At 46.3% G+C, this 21,119-nt stretch overlaps 2 pseudogenes; both read left to right on the forward strand.

The window, feature by feature from the left end:
- Positions 1–11,540: 11,540 nt before the first annotated feature.
- On the forward strand, positions 11,541–18,340 carry LOC115317978 (annotated as a pseudogene).
- A 1,544-nt stretch (positions 18,341–19,884) lies between these two features.
- LOC121834736 lies at positions 19,885–20,792 on the forward strand (annotated as a pseudogene).
- The last annotated feature ends 327 nt before the right edge of the window (positions 20,793–21,119 follow it).

Raw genomic sequence — 21,119 nt, forward strand, 5'->3', positions numbered from 1 at the left:
CCTATAAAGCGATCTTGGAAGCGGCTCCTTACGGAAATCTGCCGGTGCGAAAGATTGAGTGCAGGAATCATATCCTCCGGAACTACTCTGGTCACCTCAGGGAAGTAGCTCAAAGAAAAAGATCGACACCGGTTCCAGCGGCCTTGAAAAATCTCGTCCTGCAAAGTGCAGTTCGTTTGAGGTTTGGTGTAGCAACTGCTATCAAATCGAGAGCAGCAGACGTGAATCTTTCTCTTCGTGCAAGGACAGAGAACTTGATAAAGGACATCAAAAATGGCCCGAACCATGTGTTTGGGCACCATGACAGCTGTGCTCCATACTTTTGCAAGGGTCCAAAGCCGGGAGAGGTCAACCACGTGCCCGAGTTGAAGAGGTGTGGTTTGTACAATGAGGTCGCGATTGCAGCAAACCGTGTCATCAACAATGCCAGCAGCTTGATTCTTAATGTTGACAACAACGCTGCAGAACATGTGAACTCTATGGTTGCCAAGTTCGTTGGCGGCAAGTGTATCAACTACTCACAAAGGGGGTCGTACCGACTCCGCTGCCTCGGAGCCTCTGTCGCTTTCAATTCACCAGGAGGTTACCACCGTGCTGTTCACAAGTCTGCATTCGGAAGCAGTCCAGGAAAATACACAAAGGTGTATCAAATGGCACTGGCATCGCGACAAGTTGCGAGAAAAAGGCAGAAGTTAGTGCGGCAGCCCCGTGCAAGACGCTCTCTGTACGTGGCATCAACCTCCGGACGTACTGGGCCTGACGCAGACTACGGTCCGCAGGCACAGCAGCCAGACATGGAACCAGAAAGATTCCAGCAGAGTTGTGAGGCATTTCTTGGGTCACTTCGTCTGTCAGATGAGGGTAGGTCGGAATTGGAGCAGGCAACTCCGTGGACAGGCTGCATGCCCAAGGTGGAAGGATGAGAGAAAGAAGCGGCTAACTGCTTCATCCTTCGGGTCTGTTTGTAAGATGAGGTTAACGACAAGTTGTGCAGGGACAGTTGAACGTCTTCTCTACAAAGAATTCAGTTCTCCGGCAATGCAGTGGGGCAGGGATCAAGAGCCTCTGGCTCTGGAAAGGCTCGAAAGTGATATGGGTGTTTCGGTAGAAGCTTGTGGGCTCTTTGTGGATCGTGAACATCCGTACCTTGGAGCAAGTCCTGATGGGCTGTTGCATGATGATACATTGGTTGAGGTTAAGTCGTGTTTTACAGCTAGGGGCCTCACCGTGAAAGAGGGAGTCGCACAGAAGAAGATAAAGTTCCTAAGTGAAAGTGATGGGCGTGTGAGTCTGAGCAGAACTCACCACCACTGGTACCAGGTTCAGGGGCAGCTCCAGATTGCACGGCGCGAGTTCTGCCTCTTTGTCGTATGGACAGGAAGCGACATCCACACTGAGAAGATCAGTCGAGATCATGAGTTCTGGGAAAGCAAGATGCTTCCTCAACTCTCTAAGTTCTATCATTGCTGTCTGCTTCCCGAATTGGTTGATCCCCGTCAAAGCCGCAGCATGCCCATCAGGGACCCGGACTACATCCTCCTCGCAATTAAAAAGAAAGCCGAAGAGGGACTGAAAGCGCGGAAGGTTTAGTTGCGGAGCACTTTTCCACTTAGTGTTGTGCTCCCCTCTTCCATCTCTTATCCGATTTTGACAGGTATGGGAACGACACAGTGCTTGCATATGTGTGTTCTCTCCATTCAACAGCTGTTTCGTTTGTTGAACCGTCCAAGCTAAGGTTGACTTCCTCTCCATCCACTTATCCGATTTGAACAGGTATGGGAACGACGCAGTGCTTGCATATGTGTGTTCTCTCCATTCAACAGCTGCTTCGTTTGTTGATACCGTCCAAGCTAAGGTTGCCTTCCTCTCCGTTCACTTATCCGATTTGAACAGGTATGGGAACGACACAGTGCTTGCATATGTGTGTTCTCTCCATTCAACAGCTGCTTCGTTTGTTGATACCGTCCAAGCTAAGGTTGCCTTCCTCTCCGTCCACTTATCCGATTTGAACAGGTATGGGAACGACACATTGCTTGCATATGTGTGTTCTCTCCATTCAACAGCTGCTTCGTTTGTTGATACCGTCCAAGCTAAGGTTGCCTTCCTCTCCGTCCGCTTATCCGCTTTGAACAGGTATGGGAACGACACAGTGCTTGCATATGTGTGTTCTCTCCATTCAACAGCTGCTTCGTTTGTTGATACCGTCCAAGCTAAGGTTGCCTTCCTCTCCGTCCACTTATCCGATTTGAACAGGAATGTGAACGACACAGTGCTTGCATATGTGTGTTCTCTCCATTCAACAGCTGCTTCGTTTGTTGATACCGTCCAAGCTAAGGTTGCCTTCCTCTCCGTCCGCTTATCCGCTTTGAACAGGTATGGGAACGACACAGTGCTTGCATATGTGTGTTCTCTCCATTCAACAGCTGCTTCGTTTGTTGATACCGTCCAAGCTAAGGTTGCCTTCCTCTCCGTCCACTTATCCGATTTGAACAGGTATGGGAACGACACAGTGCTTGCATATGTGTGTTCTCTCCATTCAACAGCTGCTTCGTTTGTTGATACCGTCCAAGCTAAGGTTGCCTTCCTCTCCGTCCGCTTATCCGCTTTGAACAGGTATGGGAACGACACAGTGCTTGCATATGTGTGTTCTCTCCATTCAACAGCTGCTTCGTTTGTTGATACCGTCCAAGCTAAGGTTGCCTTCCTCTCCGTCCACTTATCCGATTTGAACAGGAATGTGAACGACACAGTGCTTGCATATGTGTGTTCTCTCCATTCAACAGCTGCTTCGTTTGTTGATACCGTCCAAGCTAAGGTTGCCTTCCTCTCCGTCCGCTTATCCGCTTTGAACAGGTATGGGAACGACACAGTGCTTGCATATGTGTGTTCTCTCCATTCAACAGCTGCTTCGTTTGTTGATACCGTCCAAGCTAAGGTTGCCTTCCTCTCCGTCCGCTTATCCGCTTTCAACAGGTATGGGAACGACACAGTGCTTGCATATGTGTGTTCTCTCCATTCAACAGCTGCTTCGTTTGTTGATACCGTCCAAGCTAAGGTTGCCTTCCTCTCCGTCCACTTATCCGATTTGAACAGGTATGGGAACGACACAGTGCTTGCACATGTGTGTTCTCTCCATTCAACAGCTGCTTCGTTTGTTGATACCGTCCAAGCTAAGGTTGCCCTCCTCTCCGTCCGCTTATCCGCTTTGAACAGGTATGGGAACGACACAGTGCTTGCATATGTGTGTTCTCTCCATTCAACAGCTGCTTCGTTTGTTGATACCGTCCAAGCTAAGGTTGCCTTCCTCTCCGTCCACTTATCCGATTTGAACAGGTATGGGAACGACACAGTGCTTGCATATGTGTGTTCTCTCCATTCAACAGCTGCTTCGTTTGTTGATACCGTCCAAGCTAAGGTTGCCTTCCTCTCCGTCCGCTTATCCGCTTTGAACAGGTATGGGAACGACACAGTGCTTGCATATGTGTGTTCTCTCCATTCAACAGCTGCTTCGTTTGTTGATACCGTCCAAGCTAAGGTTGCCTTCCTCTCCGTCCACTTATCCGATTTGAACAGGAATGTGAACGACACAGTGCTTGCATATGTGTGTTCTCTCCATTCAACAGCTGCTTCGTTTGTTGATACCGTCCAAGCTAAGGTTGCCTTCCTCTCCGTCCGCTTATCCGCTTTGAACAGGTATGGGAACGACACAGTGCTTGCATATGTGTGTTCTCTCCATTCAACAGCTGCTTCGTTTGTTGATACCGTCCAAGCTAAGGTTGCCTTCCTCTCCGTCCACTTATCCGATTTGAACAGGAATGTGAACGACACAGTGCTTGCATATGTGTGTTCTCTCCATTCAACAGCTGCTTCGTTTGTTGATACCGTCCAAGCTAAGGTTGCCTTCCTCTCCGTCCGCTTATCCGCTTTGAACAGGTATGGGAACGACACAGTGCTTGCACATGTGTGTTCTCTCCATTCAACAGCTGCTTCGTTTGTTGATACCGTCCAAGCTAAGGTTGCCTTCCTCTCCGTCCACTTATCCGATTTGAACAGGTATGGGAACGACACAGTGCTTGCATATGTGTGTTCTCTCCATTCAACAGCTGCTTCGTTTGTTGATACCGTCCAAGCTAAGGTTGCCTTCCTCTCCGTCCGCTTATCCGCTTTGAACAGGTATGGGAACGACACAGTGCTTGCATATGTGTGTTCTCTCCATTCAACAGCTGCTTCGTTTGTTGATACCGTCCATGCTAAGGTTGCCTTCCTCTCCGTCCACTTATCCGATTTGAGCAGGAATGTGAACGACACAGTGCTTGCACATGTGTGTTCTCTCCATTCAACAGCTGCTTCGTTTGTTGATACCGTCCAAGCTAAGGTTGCCCTCCTCTCCGTCCGCTTATCCGCTTTGAACAGGTATGGGAACGACACAGTGCTTGCATATGTGTGTTCTCTCCATTCAACAGCTGCTTCGTTTGTTGATACCGTCCAAGCTAAGGTTGCCTTCCTCTCCGTCCACTTATCCGATTTGAACAGGAATGTGAACGACACAGTGCTTGCCTATGTGTGTTCTCTCCATTCAACAGCTGCTTCGTTTGTTGATACCGTCCAAGCTAAGGTTGCCTTCCTCTCCGTCCGCTTATCCGCTTTGAACAGGTATGGGAACGACACAGTGCTTGCATATGTGTGTTCTCTCCATTCAACAGCTGCTTCGTTTGTTGATACCGTCCAAGCTAAGGTTGCCTTCCTCTCCGTCCACTTATCCGATTTGAACAGGAATGTGAACGACACAGTGCTTGCATATGTGTGTTCTCTCCATTCAACAGCTGCTTCGTTTGTTGATACCGTCCAAGCTAAGGTTGCCTTCCTCTCCGTCCGCTTATCCGCTTTGAACAGGTATGGGAACGACACAGTGCTTGCATATGTGTGTTCTCTCCATTCAACAGCTGCTTCGTTTGTTGATACCGTCCAAGCTAAGGTTGCCTTCCTCTCCGTCCACTTATCCGATTTGAACAGGAATGTGAACGACACAGTGCTTGCATATGTGTGTTCTCTCCATTCAACAGCTGCTTCGTTTGTTGATACCGTCCAAGCTAAGGTTGCCTTCCTCTCCGTCCGCTTATCCGCTTTGAACAGGTATGGGAACGACACAGTGCTTGCACATGTGTGTTCTCTCCATCCAACAGCTGCTTCGTTTGTTGATACCGTCCAAGCTAAGGTTGCCTTCCTCTCCGTCCACTTATCCGATTTGAACAGGAATGTGAACGACACAGTGCTTGCATATGTGTGTTCTCTCCATTCAACAGCTGCTTCGTTTGTTGATACCGTCCAAGCTAAGGTTGCCTTCCTCTCCGTCCGCTTATCCGCTTTGAACAGGTATGGGAACGACACAGTGCTTGCATATGTGTGTTCTCTCCATTCAACAGCTGCTTCGTTTGTTGATACCGTCCAAGCTAAGGTTGCCTTCCTCTCCGTCCAATTATCCGATTTGAACAGGAATGTGAACGACACAGTGCTTGCATATGTGTGTTCTCTCCATTCAACAGCTGCTTCGTTTGTTGATACCGTCCAAGCTAAGGTTGCCTTCCTCTCCGTCCGCTTATCCGCTTTGAACAGGTATGGGAACGACACAGTGCTTGCATATGTGTGTTCTCTCCATTCAACAGCTGCTTCGTTTGTTGATACCGTCCAAGCTAAGGTTGCCTTCCTCTCCGTCCACTTATCCGATTTGAACAGGAATGTGAACGACACAGTGCTTGCATATGTGTGTTCTCTCCATTCAACAGCTGCTTCGTTTGTTGATACCGTCCAAGCTAAGGTTGCCTTCCTTTCCGTCCGCATATCCGATTTGAACAGGAATGTGAACGACACAGTGCTTGCATATGTGTGTTCTCTCCATTCAACAGCTGCTTCGTTTGTTGATACCGTCCAAAATAAGGTATGTATTTTATGTTTCGTAATCTGTTGGAGCGAATATTTTATTGTTTCTTTTTCTTTTTGCATTGTGTTCCGGAATGGCTGCGTGTGCTGCATACAATCTTCAACACATCTTGAGATGAAAATGAAATAACTTTTTACGAAAAAAGATGAGTATTATAATATTTTAAATATTTGCTTTGAACCTCAGCCTGATTTCTGACAAGACCAGAACTGATGATGTTTACCATTGTTTTCTTGTTAGACCCCAGTGGGAGTGAATTCCAGCCGAACGCAGATCTTGCCGTGGTGCCTATGGCAATCGGTGCAGGGCAACAGGTAACTTCATTTTGTTCTGTGTACTCCTGTCACTTTGACCTAAATTGCTATAATTTACTCTATGCTTTTGATATTACCAGCTGAACACAAGCTATGAACCAACTTGCTCAGCTTCAGCCAGTTACTCTATGTAATTTTTTTTACTAAATGCTACTCAGCCTGTTTTCATATGCTATTGTTTTCTTCAGATAAAACTGACGCGGTACTCGGGGACAGGCCGGATGGACATGCTTCAACATTCTGCGGAGAAGGGTTCCGAAGAGCATAATATGTATATTTCTACGCCTGTTACAATATGCTGTAAAACAATCATGGGTCCCTCAGTGACTGAGTTGTTGTTGGAGGCTATAAAAATAGCTAAGATGTAAAAGGTTCATTTTATTGACGTTCCTTATTATCATGCATTTAATCCTAAAAGACGGCACCTAGTTTAATCCGATACCGGCGTGCTTTAGCCATAAGAACGCACTTTGAGGTGTAAGAGGACATTTTAGATGTGGAAGTGAATGCTGTGTTGCTCTGTTCAGTATCTTTTATACCTGCATGCCCGATAGCCAGAGTAAAAGTGTGTATTCAAATGTTAACAGAGTGTATGTTGTTATTCACACTAAACCAATTGCCCATATGCCATTCGGCTATGCTTTATAAACGGGCTATATTTCATGCTGACCGGTAGAGTAGCATCGTGCCTAAATTTAGTTTTGTTATTTTGCCAAATACTCTTAGTCATGGTTGTAAAATGTATAAGTGCATGGTTTCATGACAACAGTATCCAGGTAGACGAACTGGTAATTTATATGTATTTTTTCATGTCACTTCTGATGTTTCTTTTTTTTTTTTACTGTTTTTTGAAAATGGTTATTGAAATATATTTTTTTCGTTACAGTATCAATACTTGTTGGGGTTCTTTTTCTTCAGTGCGATCCTTTAGTCAGTCTATCTTTTTGCATGGAAAAATATATAAAATAACTTTTTTGTTCTTAGACGATTTTTGGACCGTGCTACTCCTGCCTCCAAGGCAACTATTTGCTGTATCTGTGTGTATGTTTTTGGCAATTTTGAAAAGTGGATATAAAACTTTGCAAATAAAATACCTATGAAATACCAAGTATCATTGCAGTCTCAGTGTTGAAGATCTCGATCCAGTTTGTTTTGGTTTGCTTTTAGGGACGTTATATATTGCCGCGATCCGTTGTAATCTGGGATAGTAACGCAGCTTCCCACGAAAACTTCGATAATTTAATTGCCTCTTGAAACGACGTCACATCAAATTCACGTCGCCCAAAATTCATATTAGCTTTTGAAAAAGCAAAGAAAATGCCGATGAGAGTTTGTAATTTTTGAACCTGGCCCACTGAGCACGCCCGCACGTGGAATCAAAGCGTTCCTCAAGGTGACGCCCCTCTGCTTGTAGTATCACTTCACGGGGGCTTACGGTGCGGATGGGCGAAAGGCGCTACAGCTGGAACAGTCCGAGCTATCTTTAGTTTTCGTGCTTTTTTTTTTTGCTTTTTTTTTTTTTTTTTTTGCTTTTTCACGAGGCTAGTATAGCCACTATGTGTTTGTCGTTCCTGAGCTGAATGGGTGAACTATCTAATGAAAAGCGCATGATGTTGAGACCTACAAGCTTATATTGAAAAAAAAAAAAAAAAAACTTCCAAGCAATCTCTTTTTTTGCAGAACTGTTTTGTCAGCCTCATCCAGCAAGAGTGACAAACACCGCATTTTGTCCGACGACACCGCCAATTTTTGTTTGGCGGATCCTACCCCGCTGCACCTCTCCGGACTCGCCACACAGCGCCGGAGCTGCCTCTCTCGAACGCAAAGATTGACACTCTAAGTGCAGGCAAACGAGAACTGTTCCTCTCCTTAGTTTGCAGGTGGCGAACATAACATTTGAGTGACGTTCGAACACATCATTCCCAAATAGTGTAACCGGTCAATGAGGCAACCAACTCCAAAGTGCGTTTAGTGTTTATTTACGCGAGGAAATTTTTGCAGTGAGCAGCATTGTGGCCCTTTGCTTGGCACACTTTGCAGCCCCAAATAACTGGGGTCCGGAGAACTCCCGGGTGCTTTTTCACCCAAGGTCCGAATGCCTTGCTCAGAGCGCCCACCAGGATGCCCGCCAGGGCCGCAGTGCCGGCGCCACCGGACACGTGGTAACCGTCGGCCGCCAGAAGCCCAGTTTTTAGCTTTCTCTGGTGGTCCAGAAACTTGTGCTGAAAAAGAACAACGAAGAGACATGTCTATGTACGGGAATGTTGGTTTTTGTCAATATTAGCTGACGGCATTTTTTCGAATGAGTCAAACGAAATAATTGAATATCATTTTTTTTAACGTGCACGCACAGTTTTGTTTTTACTTCAGCAATTTTGTTACAGGCTAAACATTTATTTATTTGATGGATAGCAGACAATGGCCATAGAGGATAGTATATGGTACGCACCAAAAACAACGGAGGTCCAAGCTTTACGCAGCCAATTCGTGAAAATTAATGCCGGCACTATCTTTTCCTTTCGTTCAATAAAAACAATACTTGCTAAAATGCAGCAGCTGCAAGTTGCAGGCGGACTTTGAAGGAGGCCACTTATTACTGCAAAACTCTTCTCAGATAGTGTTATCGGTATTTTTAATGTCTTCGATTTACGCCATATAAAAATAATGAAAACAAAAAAGGTTCCAACTTACATCCACAGTCAGGGAGATCACGTTTATGTCCCCGTTGCGTTTTAGGGCACGTGGGAGTGCCCTGTTGAAGTAACGTAACTCTGGGTCCACTGCCTTGTTTCGGCGTTGGGGCAGTAATTTAAAACAAAACACATACTGCGCCTGCTGCCTCAGACGCAGGAGCAGTTCCTGAAAAGCAAATCCCAGATGGTAAACGTGCTTCGCAAAAACAAGCGCGTGACGTCACTCTATGGAAGGACAGGGCCCCGCACGATAAAGGTAGTTGACTTCACACCGCGCGGATGCGCTTACCAGGCGAGTACCGCTAACCTGCGCGACACTCGCCTGGACTCGGCCGGGAGCCCCGAAGGTGTGCTCGAAGCGTGAAAACGGCGTTATGTAACGAAGGCCAAAGCCCATATACACCCCGAACGAGCAAAAGCCGATGCAAAGGCGTGCGCAAAAGTAAACAACGGTAGAAAAGTGCCGTCGCTCGCCGCTATGAAATGCGTCCCCCAAACTGGATAATCCGCTGCCGCATCCCTTTCCTGTCGCTCGTACCTTCTCTAACTTGAGGACTACTCTGTTTCGCGGGGCATGCCGACGCAACGATCGGACGATCGCCGGGATACGTAGCAATTGCTACAGCCGAGCCGAGCGCGGCGCAGTTTACCATTGATTTCGCTGCGAAGGGCCGTCGTGTCAACCACCAGCATGGTGGATACCGGTGTTCGACGTCATCATGTGATGTAGGTGCAAGGCATGTATACACGCAGACACTGATAGCCTTTCTCGGGAATAATAGTAATAGCAAAATTATAGCCTGCCGGCCTACGGATCCCCACTTGTTAGGTTCAAGCGTTTGCTGAAAGGGTACTCACCACAACTTCTTGAACAACTGCTGACCCCCTGCCGCCGTTCTGAAGATCATTGCCCCCTATGTACACTATCACAAATTCCAGCTTCTTCAGTGGCAGGATGTCTATTCTTTCCCGCAGCGTGCGTACCGTTGCCCCTGAATAACTAAAATTACATACGTCAATGCTCGTTTCCAAAAACAAGCGGTCTCGACAAAGCCACTTCAGGTGGCTACTGCTGAAAATTGCTCCGAGCATCTTGAAGCGTCAGGACACAGTCCGAATACGCAACCAGGAAAGAGAAGTCTGGACGTGTGCACAGAGTTTTTATCCCAAGCAGTTGGGGAGGAAGGGAGGGAAGAACTACCCCCTTCCTTTGTGCATCCCAGACGGGAGTTCCTCCCTCTCTCTCTATCTCTCTCTCGCTCGTGACTCTCACTACACTGCGCAGAGTGGATGACACGACATAGCTTTCAGGTATGAACGACAACAAAAAAAAAAAAAGAAAAGCTTTGTTCTGTTATCTATACTCATTTTCTATGAAAAGAGTAGGCAAAAGAAACAAATAACAGTCAACGAATCTCAGTTCCCCAAGCGAGGAGGCGCGTTTCTAAGGTCAATGGTTCCGGACGACACTAATGTTGTTGGCGTTGTCTTCCAAGAACCACACCGACCTCTGAATAGGCACTGCAAGGATAGAGAATCGACGAGATAAAATGTTTCACAAACTTCTACAGAGGAGGCGTTTTGAAGAAACTAGCCGTCGCTAGGGCGGGAACATACACCGACTGGAGTGTTTTGGTTTTGCCCAGGCCGAATATTTCCAACCTCCGGAGTTTTTCGGTTGTAACCAACTTTGTAATTTCGTCACCGGCAGATGTTTATCAACTCAGAATATGCAGAAAAGACTGGAAGCGTGCATGCTCAGTTGCGGCGCGTTCTATGGGGATACTGATACGGAGGAGAAAAACGGCCTGCTAAATCTCGCTATCTCCAAAGTTGACCGGTAACGTCACGCGGAGGAAACGGCGGCCAAACGTTCCGGGCGTAGAAAATCAACCTCCCTTCGAGATACACTCATGAAGGTGGTGCATGTGTTATGTTTGCAGCGACGCATAGCAAACGCCTCGACGATCGCGATTCCTTTCAAACCCTGACCTACGCAAATGATAATCTACCACGCGGTCAAAAGCGATTTCTTGGGCACCCCGATAAGTCGTTTTTGTTCGCACTGCGGATTATCGGTTTCCCCAAGTTAGCACAAAGAAGCTCAAAGTCGGGAGTTTCTGTGTGCCCAACAAAAAACGAAGCACCCTCAACATTCCATAGCTTCGCTTAGTGAAGTGGCCTACTAAGCCTTGGGTTCTCGTGCCTAGTTGTTCTGAAAACGGGGAGAAAAAAAAATAAAGAAGAAACTCTTGAACGTTTTTGTTTAGACCTGAGTGACTCACCCAACCTCTTTCGTAACAAAAGCGGTAACAAATTTCTACCTCTTTCCAATATATGCGGCCTCGTAGGACCGCCGAGCTCGTCAAATAACCCCAGCGAAACACAAGGAACCGCTCTTTTGCGGCAGTACAAAATTATTCCGTAATATAATTTTTACATTCGTTACTTTTACAACACCATGGTACATCGTATTTTATCCTTTCCTCGTTCATATTTCTTTCTGCGCGGTATAGTTGTTATGGCGACAGGTGCGAATTCACTCTCGATTTTGAACGTTAGCTGAAAGAAGAGACGCGAAAATTGGGGTGGGTAATGACTCAGTATATTGCAGTGCGTCCCGAGATTTATGTTTTATATAGTAAATAGATTTGTTTTGTGGAGTTAGCAACCCACCGCAGTTCTCCAGCCGTGATGTATTTGGAAGGCTGCCATGCAGTGAGGGAAAAATGTGACTTCGATTACCGCGTCTTGTTCGAGCTCAGTGGGGCCAAGACAGCAGCGAAGAGTGGGGAATTGCGGGCGCTGACATCGTCGGTTCCGAAATACAGAACGAGGCGAAGCGCGCCCGCTTTGCATCTACGTTTTGCCTTTGTTCAACTGTTCGTCAGCGTGAGTTGTTTCTGATACAATGAGTTTCGCCGGTTGTTTGTGCAGAAATAAAGCAAAAGGACATTAAATATTGTCATTGCAAATGATGTTTTACCAGCTTTTGCGTTTATGACAGCAAAGCATAAAAAAGATGCTGGGCCTTTTCCTCGATATTAATATATGATCTCAATGTTCGATGTAGACCATCGCGATTCTCGTAAGAGCCATCAATGCAAAGTCCTACTTTTCTCTCCCGCCCGGCTCTGTAAAACCACCGAGCTCGTCAAATACCACAAACAAAGTAGGAGCATCACTTCTGAAAAAGCTCCTTCAATAGATGTAGAAGCCGTGTCTATGTTATACTATTTTCAAGCGGATATAAACGCGACGTTCAACTTGTAAAACCTCCAATAAGTGAAAAGTGTACGATAGCATCCGTCGTATATTCATTACTTCCTTAACATCGTGGCACCTCGTATCCTAATCTTTCCTCGTTCAAATGTTTCTTTTTTTCTCGCATTACGGTTGTTACATCGTCAAATAAAAAAAAAAAAGACGCAACAGTTATTTAATTACATGCACGAAGCAAGTAATCTAAAGACCGTACATTCTGGGGTTTCAGTCCACCTAAGCTTATGAGTCCACCATGTCGTGTGTTGAAATAAGTCAAAGTCATTGCCAAAATGATTAGAATAGAAAGTGAGTCTAACGCGGGTATCTTCCAGCAAACGTTCGCGCGCCTTCAATACGATTTCTCAATAAATCGCCACTGTGCCCCTTGGACACACTTTGGGGACCAACACATGTTTACGTCCCTGAGTCAGCGTGTAGTGCTGCACCGCAATAAAATGCAAAACGAACTCTATAGGCTGGTTCACACTGTTTGTTTTTGCTAGCTTAGGAGGGGGTCACATACCCTATATTCTTATCTTCCTCTAGGACAGACGTACAGTCATACCGCAACACGCATATGTGGAACACACAGAGCTATCGCTCTCCTGTTGGCGGTACAGTAACAGAAGACACGACGTAGCTCCGTGGTCTATCGAGGGCATGGCTTTTTGCCCTCGCCCACGCACCTCCGTAGGCGAGGGCAGGCGCGTGGGCGCGCAGCCGCGGCCGTTGAAGACTAGGGAAATGGTCTCGAAGAACCGAGAAATGGTATCTTGGGGGGGGGGGGGGGGGGGGGGGTAAATAATGACGTGCCGTTAGTATACTCTAGTTGCTAAGCCAAATAAATATTTGCAGCTTGTGAGAATATGTTTGCGTGACGATTTACCGTTCGCACTACTGACGGATGTTAGCGAATCCTTCATGTTCGTGGCTCGCAGTTATCGGTACCCCTTCAGATTTACTTCACCATACATATATATTGCTTCCAAGGCGTTGTAACAATCTCAAACACGCGAGAAAAAAAAATCTTATTGAGTACGCGTGATTTTGGGCGTCGCAGCTCTAAAGATGCCCGATAAATGTCGTCCAGCTTGGGGAGAAACCAATCCTTTTTGTTGTAAGTTTGACTAGCGTATGCTCGCAGCTCGTTTCCTGTCTGTTTTGTCTATACTCCGTTTCACCGTAATTTGGCAAACCTCAGTTAGAGCTGCTGTGAGGGAATCGCAGTCGCGGAGCAGTTCTATGGCACCTGGAGCGCGTTTCCGACTGGTGTGTTTAGCGTCCTATCCCGCCCACACATTAAAAGTGGTCCTGCAGTGGTAAAAAATGACGTCACAGAAGCCGGAGTGTCATGCTGTTGTCTGTCGCGGTCCTGGCGATTCATCGTAGATATGCTGGCGAAAAGCACAAGCGAACGCAAGTGTAGCTGTCGCCATGGCGTCCCAACGAAAAACAATTATGCAATTTTAACGTTTTTGTAATTCGGTAATTTAAATGAACATATATTTTTTTAAGGAAGTGAAGACATCATAATTAAATAGGAACTTCCATGCTAAAACATGCAGTGCGAAGGGAAGCCAACTACTTTTTTAATGTGCAAAAAAAAAAAAAGGCTATGCAGCATCGTTCGTGCAGTTTTTTCTCGCACATGATGTGATGTTTTCTAACGCGAAAGTACCGACGTAGAAACGCTGTGGAGACGGCATGAAAAAAAAAATTGAAGTGAACCCAGTCTTGTAGTGAAACGAAAAACAACAACAAATTATTAACGATTTTTATGGTAAACGCTTCACCTCTAAGTAGAACTTCAACCAAGTGGCGGTTACGCTCTTTCATGTCCATTTCAACGAAGTTGGGAGAACGATGTATCGCGTCTTGCGAATACACATGTGGAGCAGCATGTTTATGTTAGAGGCATTGTGTGTAATCGCTGCGCAGTACCTGCCAAAAGACGATATTTGGGCACAGACTCCGTTTCCGTCTACGTGAGCTACGAATACAGCAACTCTGTTCGTAGAAGAAGTGATGAGGAAATGGCGTGTCCTTGATGATACGATTGTGATTATAAAATACAATTTTTAATGAACCAATAATTGCGGCCTGTCCAGTCGCCTAGAACCCCGAAAACTACTATCGTTCTCTGGAAAGTTCATTAGCTAAACCTACACCAGTTCCCGAATCCAACACAGCACTTTTGAATTTTAGCGCTGTAGATAGCTCTGCAAACAGTGTATACTTGTGTGCAAATATTCGTCTGACAGTTTTGCAACGTTGAAAAGCGGGATACGGTCCATTCGTCACATGCACACTCGTCACAGGACGATACGTCACAGGACGATTTGTCACACTGGAACATTCGTCATAGGATGACTCGTCACGCGGCCAACCGGTCCCAGAATAGTTCGTCCCCCCCAAAATGTATTGCTCAATTTGGTTCGGGCGAACAAAGTGGCTCACCTCATATCTTAGTATGTCTTTGGCTTCTGAAAGCCGAAGAATTTGTAACAGACGTGTTAGCTTCTGTTTCGGTCGCGAACATTGAATGTTGGTTAGGCCTGACAAAGTGGGTCACCTCTTATCTTAGCATGTCTTTCGCTTCCCAAGGTCAAAGAATTCGTAACAGACGTTTTACCTCTGGGTCCGTCCCGAACGGTGAATGCGTAGGCCATATATAGGAGTGACTAATTTTGAACTTGGACTACATTCAAAAGGATGGAGGTGATCGCAACAGAGAGAGGTAGAGCCATGATGCTGCACGAGGGTACTCGTACACATTCAACAGAAAGAATTCCGATACGTATTGGGTTTGTCGAATAGGTGTATGCAAGGCAAAAGTAAAAACTGATTTCGCTGCCAGTCGCATTATTGCTCGTTCAAGCCAGCAACTGAGATCAACCTGCTGAAGACTCGTAATATAATGCAAGGAAAAGCGGATAAGTATTGTACGATTAGTTTTTTTAACCAGTCGTTTATGTGACAGTGGGAAGTCGTGAAACTCCTCATCAGGGAATGTGGGCTGTTGTTGAAATTTACAATTTACTATCGTCTCCTGCTCGATCGATGTGACCAGTTGCCCGCATGACGAGTCATCCTGTGACGAATGTTCCTATGTGACGAATCGTCCTGTGACCAATCGTCCTGTGACAAGTGCGCATGCGACGAATCGTCCTCATCCCGCGAATAAGAATGTTCCAACAATGAGCTAAACCTACACGAGTTCCCGAATCCAACACGGCGCTTTTGAATTTTAGCGCCGTAGATAGTTCTGCAAACAGTGTATACTTGTGTGCAAATATTCGTCTAACAGTTTTGCAACGTTGGAAAGCATCGGAATGATTCAGAATCACTGCGGAGTTGATACTCGGGAAGATAAGACGGGCACTTGGGAGAAACGGACCGTGGCATTTGAGACAGGGGCACAACCGGGGGACAAACGTGCTACAATCGCATACCCTTCCAAGGTCATCGCTTGGGCGACCGCGCGCGCGCCCAAGAAACCTTTTTTTTTTCTTCTTTTTAGGGGGGGGGGGGGGGGGATGGGGAGTGGTGTAGGCGCTGATTGTCTTCCTCCTTTGTGGCTTCTGACAGACGCACAACGAGACTGGCAGAACAAGCGCATGATTCATTTCTTTCGATGGAGGCGTTCTGTCTGTGTATGCGAACATGATTTTTTCCCCTTTTAGTAGTTAGTTGTTCTTGCCTTGACTCGGGTCCCAGTGGGTGCGTTGTCGTTGTATGCCCACTATTTTTTTTTTTTTTTTTAGTTTATGGTAGTTTTTGCGCTGATGGGGTATCAAGGTACACAAAAAGAAAAAAAAATGAAATAGCGCCTCGACAAAAAAAAAAAAAAAGTTGTTGCGATCAGGAACGTTTTCAAAGCGATTTTAGGAGCCTGCAGTGTTACCACAGGTGCAGGATTGAGAGCGTAACCCACGCACCTGAAGAGAAGGGGAAGCTCTCGTCTTATTGGAACTCTCTTTTATGGGTTTCCACGTCGCGATTGTCCTTCAAAATCAACTGTCATTTATTTCTCGCTCGTGGCTTCCAAGTACTGGAAGCCACGACTCGAGCCACAATAGTTTTGCGAAATCAAGGTTTCGCTGAAATAGATAACTCTCACGTACAGTTCGACGCGCAATACCTTTGCCGTATTGACTCGCGAGAGATGCCCCCACCACGGCTGAGTATGGCGGTGCTCCAGACCTAACATCTAAATTTTGTTGCCTTACCTGTTACTATTTCGCGCCCATTTTGAGCCATATCAAAATGAAAGCGCATGATGAAATAAAAATGACACTCGTTTTCCGCTCGATGGAAATTTCACGCCAGCTCGCTGTCTTTGCTGGTACCTTGAGCGTTTCCCAACAATGCGAAGAGTTAAAAAAAAACAAAAAAAAAACAAAAAAAAACACGTACGATGGCATCCTTTGCACGCTCATTACTTCTATAACACTGAGCCACCTCGTATCCTTTTGTTTTTCTTTCATGGTACTAATTTCTTTCTGCGCATTACGGCTGTTACGACGCTAAGTCTGTCTGCGCTTCGAATTTGAACTTAGGCTCAGATCAGGGACCAACCAGTTTAAATCAGGCAAATATAATTAACACTGTAGCAAAGTAAATCTATCATATCGATCGGAAATACGATTTGGCACATTCCATCTGAACACATATTGTGCACAGCGAATGCAATAGCGAGTCAGCGTGCAAAACGCCGCCACACTGAGCTACCATAACATCTCAGCGATTTTTGCATAGCACCGAGCACGGAAAAGAGAAAACAGTTATTCATTCACATAAACGAAGCAAATTTATTTAAAGCCCGGACACTTCGTACGTCCAATCTAGCTAAGGTTATCAATAGACTCGACCATGTCATTTGTCGAAACAGATAAAAGACGTTGGCAAAAATGATTAGACTGAATAAGTGAATCTAACGCACGTATTTTACCAACCGACGGTCGCGCGCCTTCAATACCCTTTCCAATTGTCATTGCGCACCTTGGACACACTTTTGGGAGCAATGCATATTTACATCGCCGCCCGAGGTCTCCATTGAACGTGTAGTGCTGACCCAAATAAAATGCTAACCTGACTCTGAATCGCTCACCGCAAAGGACGATTTCGAACAGGCGGTACTGTAGGTCACTTGAGATAAAAAAAAGAAAAACAAGCTATAGAAACGAGCGTCGTAAAAAAAGGGGACCGGCATTTTTATTCCTAGCTCCGAACAGAAACGAGCGCCACCCACTGCATCACACAGCGCAGAGGCCGGACTCGGCCACCGCGCGTACATACCAAGCGCGCGCGAGGGAGGGGGAAACTTCCTCCGCCGGGAGAACACGGCACATTTCGGGATCTATTTCACGCAGCGGATAACGCGGGCCTTTTTACACCTCGATACTGGCGCCATCTAGAAGTTGCGCGTTCAACCACGTTTCGAGCCGCGCGCCATCTGGTGGCTGAAACGGACGAATAAATAGAGGTACCGCGCCCTCTTAAACGAAAGCCCCCCGCCGATCGCAGCGTTGCTCAGACTGGAGCCAGTTGTGTGACCCATGAAGTCACCAATGCATATGAGGCAGAAGACGATGGCATCAACCCTGCGAGCAGGCCCACAGACGTTTTCGACGTCTTCTCCGGAATCGATGCAACCCAATCGCCAGTCGAAGGATGGTTCCTTCAAGGGACGTCCGACAACCACACGATTTTCTTCAAGCTTGTGGAGAATCAAGGCGTAGTTTCGGTGATGAGGGTGGTCACGTTCAGGAAGGACCTTCCTGTAGTTGTCAGTGTAGGGGGAAAGCTGGTACCAGAGGCAAGCTACAGGAGCCCAAGTTCGACGGATGTTCAACTGCGGTTGACAACTCTCAAAGAATTGAGAGTGTTATTGAGCTATGTTGACTCCCTCAAGGTTTGTGCTAGATGCCCCTGTGAAAAGATTCCAACTGTCCCAACTTCAAAAACAGCTGTCCGGGACGGGGATGTGTGGCTCAGAAAGACGTGCCTAGTGCTTTCAGAACTGACTACATGCCGAGAGTGCCGCCTCACACGAAAGGTCCTCTGCGAAAGTGAAAAAAGAAACTCTTCGAAACCAACAACCTCTCAAAGGAAGCCTCGTGTACTCGTGAAAAACCTCCGAAGGAAAGCCATCCGGGCTACAGCTTTTCGTGAAAAAGCTCGAAAAGAAATGCGGAGCCTACAGCGTCAGCTTTCTGAAATGTCAGACAAGAAGATCGAAGCTGCCATTTCTGTGTTGCCATGCTCATAAAAAGTGGCTTTTCGAAGAGCAGTCAAGGGCTGCCTCAGTAAAATCCGCACGTGGGAGGCGGTATGAAACCGAGTGGATGACGACCTGTCTCCTCTTGAGGATTTCGAGTCCGAAGACATATAGGCTAATGACTGCAATGAACCTAGTGCCTCTTCCGACTACATCGAGACTAAGGCAAATCATTAAAGGGGTCTTCTGCCAATTTGGCTTCAACAAGGTGGCCTTATCCAGCACTGAAACTTTCTTGGTGGGTAAAACTGGGCACCAGTGCTTCGGCACACTGATTCTGGATGAGATGAAGGTGCGGAGAGCCGTTTCTTTCAATCTAGGCACCTACAAACTTGATGGCCTCGTTGATTACGGAGACGGCGTCTCTTCCGGAACTGCCGCTGACCATGCCTTGGTACTAATGTTTGTGCCACTTTGCCACAGCTGGGTACAGGCCATTGCTTGTTTTTCCACAAAGAGTGCAGCACCTGGTGTAGCCCTTGCAAACCTTGTACTCCAGGCGATCATGGAACTGGGAAAGCACAAAACCATAGTAGTAGCTGTCATAAGGGATGGCGCTACCACCAACAAGTCGATGTGGTCATGCCTCGGTATCTTGGGAAAACTGCAAGACCCCAAGCACAAGGTGAAACATCCGTGTGATCCTAACCTGAGCCTAAACTTCTTGTGCGATGTCCCTCACATCATTAAATGCGCCCGGAATCATCTCTTGCGTTACGAATACAGCATGGTGAGTTGAATACAGCTTAACTCTGTTTCCTTTTCAAAGGTTTATTTATTTCCAGGAGATTCATTGAGTTAATTTGTTCGCATTGCATTTTTTTTAATTTTGCACATCGGGCAACACAAGATAAACTTCGACCACTACAGGGTCCTCTATAAGGCTGATTGCGAGGAGCAGATTCGAGTGGTGCCGAAACTGACCGAGGAACATGTACACCCCGGTAACCTAAGAAAGATGAATGTGAGGTTGGCTGTCCAGGTAACTGTTAGATCATTAAGCTTTTTTACAAATGCCACAGAAGACTACAGCGTTCTAAGGAAAACTGTTTTCTACTTCCAGTTTTTCAGTCGCAGCACCGCTGTAGGTATGAGGGTCTACAACCGACTGAAGTGCCCCGGCCTGGAGGACTGTGAGGGCACAGTTCAGTTCACTGTTCTCATAAACAACCTGTTTGATGCACTAAATGTCAAGCTGCCTCGACATGGCATAAAAAGAGATTCAGAGGAAATCAGGGTAAGATAACATATTTTAAAAATGAAACCTTACTTTCTGGGTCATCTTTTACACTCAGCGAGTGCTCTAGCAGCAGACATTATTTCTTGCAGATTATCACAGACATTTAGGATCTGGTAAACCTCACGGAGCATAGCAGTATCTCCAGAGGAACCGTCATGTTCGCATCAAAGCTTAAAATAGAGTCTTTGCGCGTCACCCTTGCTTCAGTTAGAGACCCGACGTTGGACATCCTCAACTCCGGAGCAGACTATGTGCTCACTGGAAAACTAAACCAAGGTCCCCTAGAGGTAATCCATTCCCATGAATCAACATGTCGAATTCTTACGCAACCCTTTCTTATATCGAAATTGCTTTAAGAGCAAGTAATAACTAATTTTGTTCTTTCTAGCGCTTCTTTGGGGTGGTCAAGACCTTCGGGCGTGATGAAGACCACCGCTTCTCGCAAATCTATCGCCTCTTGAGCCTCTACACCCCCATCAAAGCCTGTGTGACTGGGAACGTCATGGGAGAGCCAACAAGTGTTCTGGCGACTGTGAATCAAACAATGAGAGCCAAAAAAAAGAAAGAAGTTAAAACAGAACATGAAAGTCTCGAAGCTTGCCTTCGAAGTAAGCTCTTGCAGATTTGTATTTCTGCCCATCAAACACCACACCATGACCACATGCACGATCATGTTTACACTGACACATCGGCTCAAGATTGTATTATTTATTACCTGTGTGGCTACTTAGTGCGCTCAATTGGCAAGCACACAAAGTGTGAGCCCTGCATGGATGACATTCAGGGAGAGTCAAACGAATGTTCAGAGGCCTACCTCACGCTCGCGAGGGAATTCAGGGAAGGAAGCCTAAAACACCCATCGCGCAGAATGTTCGCAACGTTCAAGAGTGTCGAGGGCAAGATTGCTTCCGCACTGACGGCTGACGACCTTTGTGGGGACATAATGTGAAACCTCCTCGACGCCCTAGAACGTTGCGCAATCGCAATGCTAGGTTGCAAGGACCACAGTGATGTGTTTACTGCTGAGCTCCTTCGGTCATATGTCGTTTTATGCACACTGTAAAACATTTTCGCCCCATTTTACGGCAAAAGTTGCCGGTTCAATATTGCCGACATGTTTTCCGTAGTCTAGAAAATGGACCGTCTTTAAAAACACGACATAATTTCGTAAAATGACGGAACGTCCGTAGCTCACTTTACGAAAAGTTATCCGTTTTCTCTTTTACGGCAAAACTTGCTGGTTCAATATTGCCGACATGGTTTCCGTAATCTAGAAACTGAAATGTGCGTAAAAACAAGACACATATCCTGTAAAATGACGGAACCTTTGTAGCCCACATTACGAACAGCTATCCGTAGGAAGTTTGAAAGCTGTTCGCACTAAGTAACG

This window comes from Ixodes scapularis, unplaced genomic scaffold (assembly GCF_016920785.2).
Source record: "Ixodes scapularis isolate PalLabHiFi unplaced genomic scaffold, ASM1692078v2 PGA_scaffold10__122_contigs__length_95168666, whole genome shotgun sequence".
Classification (NCBI taxonomy): Eukaryota; Metazoa; Arthropoda; class Arachnida; order Ixodida; family Ixodidae; genus Ixodes; species Ixodes scapularis.